A 14,908-nucleotide genomic window follows, 5' to 3' on the forward strand; every position below is an offset into this window, starting at 1 on the left:
AAGAATGGTCGAGTTTCATTCTTCTACATATAGCTGTCCAATTTTCCCAGCACCATTTATTGAAGAGACTGTCTTTTTCCCACTATATATTTTTTCCTGCTTTGTTGAAGATTATTTGATTATAGAGTTGAGGGTCCATATCTGGGCTCTCTACTCTGTTCCACTGGTCTATGTGTCTGCTTTTATGCCAGTACCATGCTGTCTTGGTGATCACAGCTTTGTAGTAAAGTTTGAAATCAGGTAACATGATGCTGCCAGTTTTATTTTTGGTTTTCAACATTTCCTTAGCAATTCAGGGTCTCTTCTTCTTCTTCTTTTTTTTTTTTTTTAAAGATTTTATTTATTTATTTGACAGAGAGAGATCACAAGTAGGCAGAGAGGCAGGCAGAGAGAGAGAGAGGAGGAAGCAGGCTCCCTGCTGAGCAGAGAGCCCGATGCGGGACTCGATCCCAGGACCCTGAGATCATGACCTGAGCCGAAGGCAGCGGCTTAACCCACTGAGCCACCCAGGCGCCCCCAGGGTCTCTTCTGATTCCATACAAATTTTAGGATTATTTGCTCCAGCTCTTTGAAAAATACTGGTGGAATTTTGTATAAATTTTGTATAATTTATAATTGTATAAAAGTATAGATTTCTCTAGGCAGTATAGGCATTTTAACAATGTTTATTTTTCTGATCCAAGAGCATGGAATGGTCTTCCATCTTTTTGTGTCTTCTTCATTTTCTTTCATGAGTGTTCTGTAGTTCCTCAAGTATATATCCTTTACCTCTTTGGTTAGGTTTATTCCCAGGTATCTTATGGTTCTTGGTGCTATAGTAAATGGAATAGATTCTCTAATTTCTTTTTTGTACTTTCATTGTTAGTGCATAAGAAAGCCACTGATTTCTGTATGTTGACTTTGTATCCTACCACGTTACTGAATTGCTATATGAGTTCTAGTAGTTTGGGGGTGCAGTCTTTTGGGTTTTCCATATAAAGAATCATGTCATCTGCGAAGAGAGAGAGTTTCACTTCTTCATTGCAAATTTGGATACATTTTATTTCTCTTTGTTGTCTGATTGCTCTTGCTAGGACTTCTAATACTATGTTGAACAAGAGTGGTGAGAATGGGCATCCTCGTCGTCTTCCTGATCTCAGCGGGAAGGCTGTGAGTTTTTTCCCATTAAGGATGATATTTGCTGTGGGTCTTTCATAGACAGATTTTATGAAGTTCAGGAATGTTCCCTCTATCCCTATATTTTGAAGCATTTTAATCAGGAACGGATGCTGGATTTTGTCAAATGCTTTTTCTGCATCAATTGAGAGGACCATGTGGTTCTTCTCTCTTCTCTTATTGATTTGTTCCATCACATTGACTGATTTGCAAATGTTGAACCATCCTTGTAACACAGGAATGAATCCCACCTGGTCATGGTGGATAATCTTTTTAACGTGCTGTTGGATCCTGTTTGCTAGGATGTTGTTGAGAATCTTAGCATCCATATTCATCAGTGATCTTTGTCTGAAATTCTCCTTTTTGGTGTGGTCTTTGCCTGGTTTGGGGATCAGGGTAATGCTGGCTTCATAAAAAGAGTCTGGAAGTTTTCCTTCTGCTTCAATTTTTTGAAACAGCTTTAGGAGAATAGATGTTATTGATTCTTTGAAGTTTGATAGAATTCCCCAGGGAATCTGTCAGGTCCTGGGCTCTTGTTTTGGGGGAGGTTTTTGATCACTGCTTTGATCTTGTTACGAGATATCAGTCTACTCAGGTTGTGAATTTCTTCCTGGTTTAATTTTGGGAGTTTATACATTTCTAGGAATGCATCCATTTCATCTAGGTTGCTTAACTTATTGGCATGTAACTGTTGATAATAACTTCTGATGATTGTTTCTACTTGGTGTTAGTTGTGATCTCTCCCTTTTTATTTATAATTTTATTAATTTGAGCTTTCTCTTTTCTTTTGGATTAGTGTGGCCAATGGTTTATTGATCTTATTGATTCTTTCAAAACACCAGCTTCTAATTTCATTGATACATTTTACTGTATCTCTAGTTTCTACCTCATTGATCTCTGCTCTAATCTTGATTATTTCCCTTCTTATGTGTGGAGTTGGTTTGATTTGTTGTTGATTCTCCAGTTCTTTAAGGTGTAGAGACAGTTGGTATATTCTGGATTTTTCCATTTTTTTGAGGGAGGCTTGGATGGCTATGTATTTCCCCTTAGGGCCGCCTTTGCTGTAACCTATAGGTTTTGGACTGAAGTGTCTTCATTCTCATTGGTTTCCATGAATTGTTTAGGTTCTTCTTTGATCTCCTGGTTGATCCAAGCATTCTTAAGGAAGGTGGTCCTTAGCTTCCAGGTGTTTGAGTTCCTTCCAAACTTCCTTGTGATTGAGCTTTGTGATCTGAGAATATGCAGGGAATAATCTCAATCTTTTGGTATTGGTTGAGTCCTGATTTGTGACCCAGTATATGGTCTATTCTGGAGAAGGTTCCATGTGCACTTGAGAAGAATAAGTGTTCTGTTGTTTTAGGGTGGAATGTTCTGTATATATCTATGAGGCCCATCTGGTCCAATGTGTCATTCAATTCTCTTATTTCTTTATTGATTTTCTGCTTGGATGATCTGTCTATTACTGAGAGAGGTGGGTTAAGATCTCCTACTATTAATGTATTCATATCAATATGACTCTTTATCTTGATTAATAGTTTTCTTATGTAATTGGCTGCTCCCATATTGGGGGCATAGATATTTACAGTTGTTAGATCATCTTGGTGGATAGTCCCTTTAAGAATTATGTAGTGTTTTTCTGTATCTCTGACTACAGTCTTTAGTTTAAAATCTAATTTATCTGATATTAGAATCGCAACCCTGGCCTTCTTTTGAGGCCCATTGGCATGAAAGATGCTTCTCCATCCCTTCACTTTCAGTCTGGGTGTATTCTTAGGTTCAAAATGGGTCTTTTGTAGACAGCATATGGATGGGTCCTGTCTTTTTATCCAATCTGCAACCCCATGTCATTTTATGGGTGCATTTAGGCCATTCACATTAAGAGTGATTATTGATAGATATGTTTTTATGGACATCGTGTTACCTTTGGAGTCTTTCTTTAAGTAGAGTGTCTCTATATTTCTGTTCAATGATACTTTTAAAAAGAATGAAGAAAAATGAACAGAGCCTCAGTCTATAGGAACCCCATCACATGAACAAATACACAGATAAATGAGTCAAGTAAAGGGAGGAAAAGAAAAAAAAATTGAAAAGCTAATGACCTAAATATTTTTAAATTTGATTTAAAAAAACACCAGTAAGTATATTAAAGCACTTTGATGAGTTCCAAGGAGGATAAACTCAGAGACACATAGCTACACATATAGTCAAATTATCAAAAGACAAAGAATAAAACTCAAAAGCAGCAGCAACAACAATCACAAAAAACAACTCATCATCTACAAGCCTCCTTAAAATGATTAATATCCCTTCTCAGAAATCATGAAGCCCAGGGTTGCCTGGGTAGCTCATTTGGTTGAGCATCTGACACTTGATTTTGGCTCAGGTCATAATCCTAGAATGTGATATCAAGATCTCGTCGGGCTCCACACTCATTGAGAAATCTGTTTATATTCTCTCATTCCCTCTTCCCCTCCCAACCCCACCCCCATAAAATAAAGAAAAAAGAAATCATGAAGCCTAGAAAGTAGTAGGATGGTGTATTCAAAGGAAGAAATAGATAATTCAATAATAACAGACTTGAATCTTCAATAACACTTTATTTATGGATAAAACAATAAGGAAATGGAAAATTAAAATATGCTATAAACTGACTAGATTTAATAAGCATCTATACAACATTCCAACCAATAATAGAATGTATATTCTTCTCCTAAGTACATGTGTTACATTCTCCAGGATAAACCACATATACATCCATAAAATAAGCCTTGATAAATTTAAAAGTATCAATACTCATAAATTTATTCTCTAACCATAAAGTGATAAAATTAGAAATTAGAAGGAAAATTAAATACTTCCTTATGTCCTGATATTTCCTGAATAAAACAGAAGGAAATTTGGGAAATCCACAAACATGTGAAAATTAAACAACATAGGCCTAAGTAGTCAGAGGTCAAGGAGAAAAACCACTTATAAGTTAGACAGTAAATCATGATAAATAAAAATGAAAACATAAAATACTAAAACTTACATAATGTCACAAAAGCAGTTGCTTAGAGGGAAATTTATAACAATAGGTATTGATTTAACTTAAAAAGAAGAAAGATTTAAAATCAACCACCTAATCTTCCACTTAAGAAACTAGAAAAATATTGCTTCCTTTGGCAGTACGTTTACTAATTTAGAATGATACAGAGATTAGCCTGACCCCTGCAAAAGGGTGCCATGCAAATGTGAAGTGTCCCATATTTAAAAAAGGATAAAAGAACAAGTTAAAGTAAGTAGAAGAAAGAAAGATTATAATAGAAATAAATGAAGTGGATAATAGAAAAATGTGGGAGAAGATCAACAGGACTTTATTTCTTGAAAAATCAACAAAATAGACAAAACTTTACAGAGTAACCTAGAGTAACCACGAGAAGGAGAGAAGACTCGCGTCTCAAATTACTACAATCAGGGATCAAAGAGAAAGGGGATATCACTAAAGATATTATAGAAATGAAAAGAGTAATAAGAAAATAATATAAATAATTGTATGTAAACAAAATAGATAACTTATATAATGAAAATAAATCCCTAAAAGACACAAACTACTAAAACTGAAGAAATATAAAATGTGAATATACTTATGACAAGTAAACATTTTTATTAGTAATCAAATAATTTCCCACTAAGAAAAACTTAGGACTAGATGATTTTATTGGTGATCTCCTAAATCTTTAAAAAAAATTAAAAAACTAATAACAGTACCAGTGGTTCACAAAGCCTTCTTAAAAAAGAGAGAGAGAGAGAGAGAGAGAGGATAATACTTCTCAGATTATAGGAGTCCAGTTGCATTCTGATACCAAAACCAAATAAATCTCAATATTCTTTATAATTATAGACATTCTTCATACAAAATACTAGTAAGAACACAGAAATATGTGGAAAGAATTATATACACCATCACAAAGTAGAATGTTTCCCTAAGATTCAAGGTTGATTTAACAAATGAAATAAAATATATTAGTAGACTAAAGGAAATGTCACATGATCATCTCAGTAGATGCACAAAAGTCTGTACCCTTTCTAAAACCAATCAGCAAACTAGGAACATAAAGCATCTTTCTAAACCTAATAAAGTATGTTTGTGAAAATTCCATAGCTAATAGCACACTTAATGGTCAAAGACTGAATGATTCCTTCTCTAAGATCAGGAATTAGAGAAGGCTGTCTATTCACACCACTTCTATTCAACAATTGTTATGGAGGTTCTAGCCAGGGAAAGAAATTACAGAAGGAAAGGAAATACATGTATCCAGATAGGGCAGGAAGAAGAAAGACTATCCCTATTTGCTGATGCCATGATCTTGATATAGAAAATGCTATGGAATACACTAAAAATCTATGAGAACTAACAAAATATCATTAGAACTAATAAGTGTGTTTGACAAAATTCCAGAATACAAGGTCAACATAAAGAAATCTAAAAAAAAAGTCTATTGTATTTTTATATGCTAGCAATGAAGTCTCAATATTAGGAAAGCAACTAAATTTTCTTTAGCATCAAAAACAATACATTACTTATGAATAAATTTAAAAGAAGTGCAAGACTAGTACAGTAAAAATTATAGAACATTGTTGAAAGAGTTAAATGTCAAAGTTAATTTAAAAGATCATATGGTCATGATTGAGTTAATTTAAAGCCAAAAATACTTTCCAAATTGATCTACAGAGTCATTGTAATCCATCAAAATTCCAGCTACATTTTTTACATTTTGAAAAGCTGATCCTAAAATTCATATGGAAATGCAAAGAACCTAGAATAGCCAAAAGAGGATCATGTGTTTCTAGCAAGAGGGTGGAAATTATTATATATATAACAGATAAAATTTTCATCCTTATGCTATATATATTATATATATCCCGTTGTGTGTGTGTGTGTGTGTGTGTGGTGTGTGCGCAATACCAATGAGGATCCAGAAATAACTTACATTACAGTTAATTGATTTTGACAGTTGTGCCAACCCAGTTTGGGGTGAGGGGGAATGACTGTCTATCCAACATCCGGATAGCTTCATGCAGCAGAATGACGTTAGAGCCCTACCTCACACTATATAAAAAAATAATTTATAATGGATTACAGATCTAAATATATTAGCTAAAACTATAAAACAGAAAAGAAAATGGGAGTAAATTTTTGTGATCTCGTATCAAGCAATAGTTTAGTAGATATGAAACAAAAAACAGAAGCAATGAAAGAAGAAAAGTTGAATTTGGTTTTATCAATGTTACTTATTATTATCAATAAATGTGTGTGTTTCAAGGGACACCATCAAGAAATCAAAATACAAATCCAGAGTGGATGAATGTATTTTCAAATTGCATACTTGATAAATGTCCAGTGTCTAGAATATATTAAAAAACTCTTATAACTCAACAGTAAAAAGAAACTTTAAAATGGGCAAAGGGTTTGAATAAACATTTCACCGAAGAAGGCTTACAAATGGACAATAAGCACATAAAACGATGTTCAAAATAATTGGGAATGCAGGAAAGGGAAATGACTATAATGAAACACCTTTTCAGCCCCATTAGGATGAATAAAATAAAAAGAATGACAAAAATAATGGGGAGCCTGGGTGTCTTAGAGGATTAAATGTTGGATTCTTGGTTTTGCTCAGGTCATGATCTCAGGGTCATGGGATCTAGCCCCTCTTCAGCCTCTGCCCTCAGCATTGAGTCTGCTTGTCCCTCTCCCTCTGCTCTTCCCCCTGTTCTGTCTCTCAAATAAATAAAATCCTTGAAAAAGTGAGAGAAATAAGAATTGGAAATGATTTTGAGAAACAGGAATCCTTAAACACCTATACATTGCTGGTTGAATTGTAAAATGGTGCACTTGGTACAATAGTTCAGCAATTCCTTGGGAAAAAATACTGTTATTGAAGTATTATTGACATACAATATCCATTAGTTTCAGGTGTACATCAAAATAATTTGATATTTTTATATATTATGGAGTGATCAGCACAATAACTCTAGTTACCATCTGTCCCCAAAGTTATGATAGTATTACTGACCATATTTCTATATTCATTAACATTCTTGTGACTTACTCATTTTATAACTCTAAGTTTGTGCCTCTTGATTCTCTTCACCTACTTTGCCCACCTCCCCAGCCCCTCTCCACTCTGATCACTAAGTTTGTATGTTATACCTTGGAGTCTGTTTCTCTATTGTTTATTTTTGTTTTTAGATTCCACATGTAACTGAGATCATATGGTATTATTTTTTTCTGACTTATTTCCCTTAGGATAATACTCTCAAGGTTCATCCATGTTGTTGCGTATAGCAAGATTGAATTTTTTGTGGCTGAGTAATATTCCCTTGTATATATATGTATACCACATCTTCTTTATCCATTCATGTTTTGAGGGACATTTAGGTTGTTTCCATATTTTGGCTATTATAAATAACGCTATAATGAACACAGGGGTGCATATATCTCTTTAGCATTTTTGTTTTCTTTGGATAGAAAAACCACAACTGGAATTGCCAAATCATATTATAGTTGTATTTTTAACTTTTTCAAGAACCTCTCTATTTTTTCTCATAATGCCTACACCAATTTGCATTCCTCCCGACAGCAGATGAGAATCCCTTTTCTCTACATTGTCACCAACACATTATTTTTTGCCTTTTTGATAATAGACCACCTGATGGGTATCAGCTAATACCACATTGTAGCTATGATTTGTCCTTCCTTGATGATTAGTGATGGTATGTTCTTAATACATGTCTTTGGAAAGATGTGTATTCAAGTCCTCTATCACATTTTAATCAGGTTGTTTGTGTTTTGTTATTAAGTTGTGTAACTTCTTTATGTATTTTGGACATTAACCTCTTATTACCTGAATTACCAGAATACCTTCTGTATTCCTCGCCTCTCCAACAAAATTACATTTTACCTGAAGATAGACTATAAACTGTCTGAGATGCCACAAACTTTGAATGCATACAATTCCGATTAGGCTATGTGTTGCTGTGCTATTTGATTTATTCATGTATAATTAACACGCAGGGTTAAATTAGTTTCAGGTGTATAATGTAATAATTCAATGATTCTCCACATTTCTCACTGCTCATCAATATAAGTCAAAATGCCATACCTTAAAAGGCCACAGTCTTGGTCTCCTTTATGTGCTTCCCCCATTCTGCCACCCACTTCTCCTCTGGCAACCACCATTCTCCATGTTTAAAAGACTGTTTTTTGGTCTCTTTGTTTGTTTGTTCATTATTTTCTTAAATTCCACATGAGTGGAATCCTATGGTGTTTGTCTTCTCTGACTGACTGACTTCATTTAGCATTATATACTCTCTAGGTCTATTCCATTCTTTTTTATGGCTAATAATAGGTGTGTGTGGGGGGGTTATCCTTTCATCTATTGATAGACACGGAATTGCTTCTATGTCTCAGCTATTATAAATAATGCTACAATAAACATAGGGGTGTATGTATCTTATTAAATTCCTGTTTTTGTTTTCTTTAGGTAAATATCATGTAGAGCAATTACTGGTTTATATGGAAATTCTATTTTTAATTTTTTAGCAACCTCCATACTGTTTTCCACAGTGGCTGCACCAGGTTGAATTCCCACCATCAGTGTAAGAGGGTTTCTTTTTCTTCACATCCTTGCCAACAACTGTTGTTTCGTGTTTTTTTATGTTAGCCATTCTAATGCTTAATGTGATATCGTAGTGTTAATTTGCATTTCCCTGATGATAAGTGATGATGAGCATCTTTTCAGTGTCTTTTGGCCATCTGTGTGTCTTCTTTGGAAAAATATTACTCAGGTTCTCTGCCCATTTTTAATCAGATTATTTATTTTTTTGGTGTTGAGTTCTTTTTTTCATATATTTTGAATATCAGCCTTTAATAGGATGTATCATTTACAAATATCTTCTCCCATTCAGTAGGTTGCCTTTTTGGCTTTTTTTTTTTTTTTTTTTGTGGTTTTCTTCACTGTGTAAGATCTTTGTATTTCAATGCAGTCCTAACAGTTTAATTTTGCTTTTGTTTCTCTTGCTAAAGGAGACATACCTTTAAAAAAAAAAAAAAATTTTCTATGGCTAATGTCACAGAGATCACTACCTATGTTTTCTTCTAGGTATTAAATTATTTCAGGTATCACATTTAATCCATTTTGAGTTTATTTTTGGTGTATGGTATAAGAAAGTGGTCCAGTGTCATTTTTTTGGGGGATGTAACAACACAGTTTTCTTAACACTATTTATTAAAGAGATTGTCTTTTTCCTATTCTGTATCTTTCCTTCTTAACTGACTATAAGAATGTGGGTTCTTTTCTGGACTCTCTATTCTGTTCCATTGATGTATATGCCCATTTTTGTATTAGTATCATACTGTTTTGATTAATACAGTTTTGTAGTATGTCTTGAAATCTGATATTGTGATACCTCTGGCTTTGTTCTTCTTAAGATTACTTTGATTGTGAAATTTTGTGGTTTCATAGAAATTTTAGGATTATTTGTTCTATTCTGTGAAAAATGTTGGTGTTAGGAAAGAGATATTGCATTAAATATGTAGATTATTTTTATTAGCATGGATATTTTAACAATTTCAGTTCTTCCAAACTGAGCATGGAGTATTTTTCCATTTGTTTGTATCATCTTCAATTTCTTTCAACGTCTTATAGATCTGAGAATACAGATCTTTCACCTCCTTGACTAAGTTTATTCCTGGCATGTTACTATTTTGGGTCCAATTGTAAATGGGATTGTTTCCTAATTTTTCTTTTGCTACTTAATTATTGCTGCATGGAAATGCAAAGGATTTCTGTATATTTACTTTGTATCCTTTGATTTCACTGAATTCATTTATCAGTTATAATAGTTTTTTGGCAGTCTTCAAAGTTTTTTTTTTTTTTTTGACTATTCTTTTTTAAAATATTTTATTTTTTTATTTGACAGACAGAGATTGCAAGTAGGCAGAGAGGCAGGCAGAAAGAGGGAGATATGCTGGCTCCCTGCCGAACAGAAGACCGGGTGAGGGGCTCAATCCTAGGACACTGAGACCATGACCTGAGCTAAAGGCAGAGGCTTAACCCACTGAGCCACCCAGGCACCCCACTTTTTTTTTTAAGTAAACTCTACTCCCAACATAGGACTCAAATTCACAACCCCAAGATCAAGAGTTTCTACATGCCCTAATGACTGAGTCAGCCATGTGCCCCAAAGGTTGTTGTTTGTTTGTTTGTTTTTAATATATAGTGTCATGTCATCTGTAAATAGTGGAAGTTTTACTTCTTCTTTATCAATTTTTATGTCTTTTATTTCTTGTGTGATTGCTCTGGCTAGAACTTCTAGTACTATGTTGAATAAAAGCAGTGAGAGTGGACATCCTTGTCTTGTACCTGATATTAGAGGAAAAGCTCTGATTTTTGCCATTAAATATTGATTTAGCTGTGGGTTTTTCATCTTTAACCTGTATTATGTTGAGGTATGCTCTCTCTAGCCCTAGTTTTTATCGTGAATGGATGTACTTAGTCAAATTCATTTTTCTAAATCTCCTGAAATGATCATATAGCTTTTATCCTTTTCTTGTTAATGTGATGCATCACATTGATAGAGTTGTCAATATCGAACCACCGTTCCATTCCTGGAATAAATCTTGCTTGACTGTGGTAAATGATATTTTACAATATTGTTGGATTTGTCTTGCTAATATTTTGTTGAGGATATTTACATCTATGTTCATCAGAGATATTGACCTATAGTTCTCTTTTTCACAGTGTCTTTTTCTGGGTTTTGATATCAGGGTAATGCTGGCCTTGTAGAAAGACTGAAAGCTTTCCCTCCTTTTTTATTATTTGGAATAGTTGAAGAATAGGTATTAGCTCTTCTTGAAATGTTTGGTAGACTTCACCTAGGAAGCCATCTAGTCCTGGAGTTTTGGTGATTGGGAGTTATTTTGTTACCAATTCAATGTCATTGCTAGGAATCAGTCCGTTCAAATTTTCTGTTTCTTCCTCATTTAGTTTGGTAAGGTTGTATGTTTCCAGGAATTTATTCATTTCTTCTAGGTTATCTAATTCATTAGAATATAATTTTTTATAATCTTATAATCCTTTGTATGTAATTTCTGTGGTTTTGGTTATTATGTCCCCTCCTTCACTTCTGATTTTGAATTCTTTATCTACTTTTATGATGAGTTTGGCTAAAGCCTTATAAGTTTTGTTAATCTTTCAAAGAACCAGCCCTTGGTTTCATTGATCTGTTATTTTTTTACTCTCTATTCCATTTCTTGGTGCCATAAACTTTACTTACTTCTGGTTTAGGCTTTGTTCTTCTCTTTCTAGCTTCTCTGCATATAAGTTTAGGGGGTTTTTTTGAGATTTTTCTTCTTGAGGTAGGTCTGTTTTGCTATAATCTTGCCTTTTAGAACTGCTTTTGTTGCATTCCCAAGATTTTGGACTGTTGTGTTTTCATTTGCATTTGTTTCCATGATTTCTTAATTGATCAGTCCATCATTTAGTAGCATGTTACTTGGCTCCCATGTATTTGTGTTCTTTCCAGATTTTTTTCTGGTGATTGAATTTCTAGTTTGATAATGTTGTAGTCAGAAACAATATGTGATATGATTTCTTTCTGGATTTATCAAGACTTGTTTTGTATCCTAATATGTGATCTATTCTAGAGAATGTTCTATGTACACTTGAAAAGAATGTGTATTTTGCTGTTTTAATATGGAATATTCTGAATATATCTGTTAGGTCCATCTGCTCCAAAGTGTCATTCAAAAACCACTGTTTCCTTGTTCATTTTCTGTCTGGATGATTTATCCATGGATGTAAGTAGAGTGTGTTAAGTCCCCTACTATTATTGTATTACTGTCAGTTTCTTCCTTTATGTCTCTTAATAGTTGGCTCATGTATGAGGTGCTCCAGTTTTGGGTGCATGAATATCTGTGGTTGTTGCATCCTCTTATTGGTTTGTTGTCTTTTTCATTGGGTCATGTCTTACTTTGTTTCTTGCTACAGTCTTTGCTTTAAAGTCTCTTTTGTCTGATTAAAGTATTGCTACACCCCCTTTCTTTTTCCTTCCATTTGCATGATAAATGTTTTTCTATTGCTTCACCTTCAAGCTGTGTATGTCCTTAGCTCTGATGTGAGGCCCTTGTAAGCAGCATGTAGATGGGCCTTGCTTTTTTATCCATTCAGCAATCCTATGTGTTTTGATTGGAGCATTTAGTCCATTTACATTAAAAGTAATGACTGGTAGGTGTGTACTTATTGCCATTTTGTTATTTGTTTATGGTTGTTTTTATAGTTAAACTTTGTTCCTTTCTTCTCTTGCTCTCTTCCCTCATGGTTTGTTTTCTTTAGTGATATGCTTGGATTCCTTTCTCTTTATTTTTTGCCTATTTGTTGTAGGTTTTTGATTTATGGTTATCATTAGATTTCATGTATAATGTCTTATGCATATAGCAGTCTATATTAAGTTGATGTGACTTAAGTTTGAGCCCTATGTAAAAGTAGTACATTCTTACTCCCCCCTTCCCCACATTTTATATGTAAGATATCATATTTTACAATCTTTTATTTTGTGAATCCCTTGACTGATTTTTATAGATATAATTGATTTTACTGCTTTTGTGCTTTAACCTCTGTACTGATTAACCTAACACTTTTATTATGTTCATATGTAAGTGTAATTTTTTTTCTTTTCCTTTTTTTCTAAAGATTTATTTATTATTTTTAGAGAGAGACGCAGCAAGCAGGGGGAAGGGACAGAGGGAGAGAGAGAGAGAGACAAACTCTGTGCTGAGCCCAGAACCTGATGCGGGGCTCCATCTCACAACCTTGAGATCATTACTATGAGATCACTACCTGAGCCGAAACCAAGTGTCAGAGGCTTAACTGACAGTACCACCCAAGTGCAACCTTTTTTTTTTTTTTTTTTTTTAATTCTTCCTTTCCTAATGTTCTTAGTCTGACAGATGGTGTTTTTTCTTGATGGAAAGAATTTTCTTGAACATTTCTTATAAGGCTGGTTTAATGGTGATGAACTCCTTTAACTTCTGTTTTTCTGGAAAACTTTTGAAAAACTTTTCATCTCTACTTCTATTCTGAATAATAGCCTTGCTAGGTAGAATATGCTTGGTTGCAGGGTTTTGTGGGTTTTTTGGTTATTGTTGTTGTTGTTGTCTGTTTGTTTGTTTTCTTTTTTCTTTTCCTTTCAGCACTTTGAATATATTATTCCACTCTCTTCTGGCCTGCAAAGTTGTTGCTAAAAAATCATCTGAGAGCCTTATGGGCTCTCCCTTGTTTCCTTTTCTCTCGCTGGTTTTAAAATTCTCTATCACTACTTTTTGCCATTGTAATTACTCCATGCCTTGGTGTGGACCTCCTTGCATTGATTTTGCTGGGAGATCTCTGGGCCTCCTAAATTTGGATATCCATTTCCTTCCTTGGGTTAGAGAAGTTTTCAATTATTATTCCTTCAAATTAATATTTTGCCCCCCTTTTCTCTATTCTTCTGCAATCACTATAATGTGTTATTATGTTTGATGTTGCTGAAGTCCCTTAACCTGTTCCCACTTTTTACTTTTTTTGTCTTTTTAATATTTAGTTAGGTTGCTTTCCATTATTCTGTTATCCAGCTTGCTGATTTGTTTTTGTGCCTCTTCTAATTGACTGTTGATTCCCCTAGTTTATTTTTAATTTTGGTTATTGAGTTCCTCATTTCTGATTCATTCTTTTTTATATTTTCTATCACTTTGTGGAAGGTCTGAGATCCTCCACTCTTTCCTCAAGTCTAGGAGATATCTAGGACCATTGATTTGAGGTCTTTATGAGGTATATCACTCATCTCAATTTCATTAGTTTTTTTGCTGTGGTTTTGTCCTGTTCTTTTATTTTGGACATATTCCTCTATCTCGTCATATTGTCTTTCTCTCTGTGTTTTTCTGTATTAGGAAAGTAATTGTTGTCTACTGATATTAAAACTCATGGCCTTATGAAGAAGAGGTCCTGTGGTGCCTGTAGCACAGTGTCCTCTATTTAGGAGAAACAGGCACTTCAGGGATGTCTCCTTTACGGGTTGCATGTGCCCTGCTCTTCTGACTGAGCCACAGTTGCCTTTAGTCTTGTTGGATGCAGTGGCCCCTTTGACTTTTCTGGGCTGGGTTTTGTTTCTCTGTTGTTAAAGGCCACCCTGGGGCCATCAAGGACTGATAGTTGGGTAGTGTCAGTAATCAGACCAGATGCCTTCTCTTAGCCCACTTCCTCATGTTTTATTGCACTGAACTGTTCCCTGAGAGACTTTGTTTGTGGGTGGGGCCCAGAGAGAAACTAGATGTCTGCCTCCAGTCTGCCTGCTAGGGCTACAGTCACACTCACCACTAGGGTACTTTTCCTGCCTTGTCCCCAGAGAGGCTTTTGTTGGTGGGCATGGAGAGCAGTCAGGCCAGATGCCTACCAGAGCGGCAAATGCACCGATTGGCAGGCACTCTCTCTGTAGTACCAGTTATAATTTTCAGCTGCTGGGATTCTAAGTGCGGTGGTATGTGTGGGTATATTACCTTCTTTTCATGGCAGGAGTCACTGTGGAGTGGTAGCAATCCCTGCTGGGGCTACTTGCAGGATGAGACTAGGCAGGAGCATTTGCAGGGATTCCTGCTGAACAGGATGGATTGGATAGGGCAGTCCACAAGAGAATACAAGGGCAGGGCATGTGGTAATAGCAAGTGAGGTGG

The 14,908-nt window shown here is 34.8% G+C and overlaps 1 protein-coding gene and 1 pseudogene across 1 annotated transcript in view; both read left to right on the forward strand.

The window, feature by feature from the left end:
- The window catches only part of TAFA1 (TAFA chemokine like family member 1), a 507,466-nt gene that overhangs the window by 155,457 nt on the left and 337,101 nt on the right, over nt 1-14,908 (forward strand). The window lies entirely within an intron of this gene.
- On the forward strand, nt 4,309-4,408 carry LOC132012719 (U6 spliceosomal RNA; annotated as a pseudogene).

This window comes from Mustela nigripes, chromosome 2, assembly GCF_022355385.1.
Source record: "Mustela nigripes isolate SB6536 chromosome 2, MUSNIG.SB6536, whole genome shotgun sequence".
Lineage (NCBI taxonomy): Eukaryota > Metazoa > Chordata > Mammalia > Carnivora > Mustelidae > Mustela > Mustela nigripes.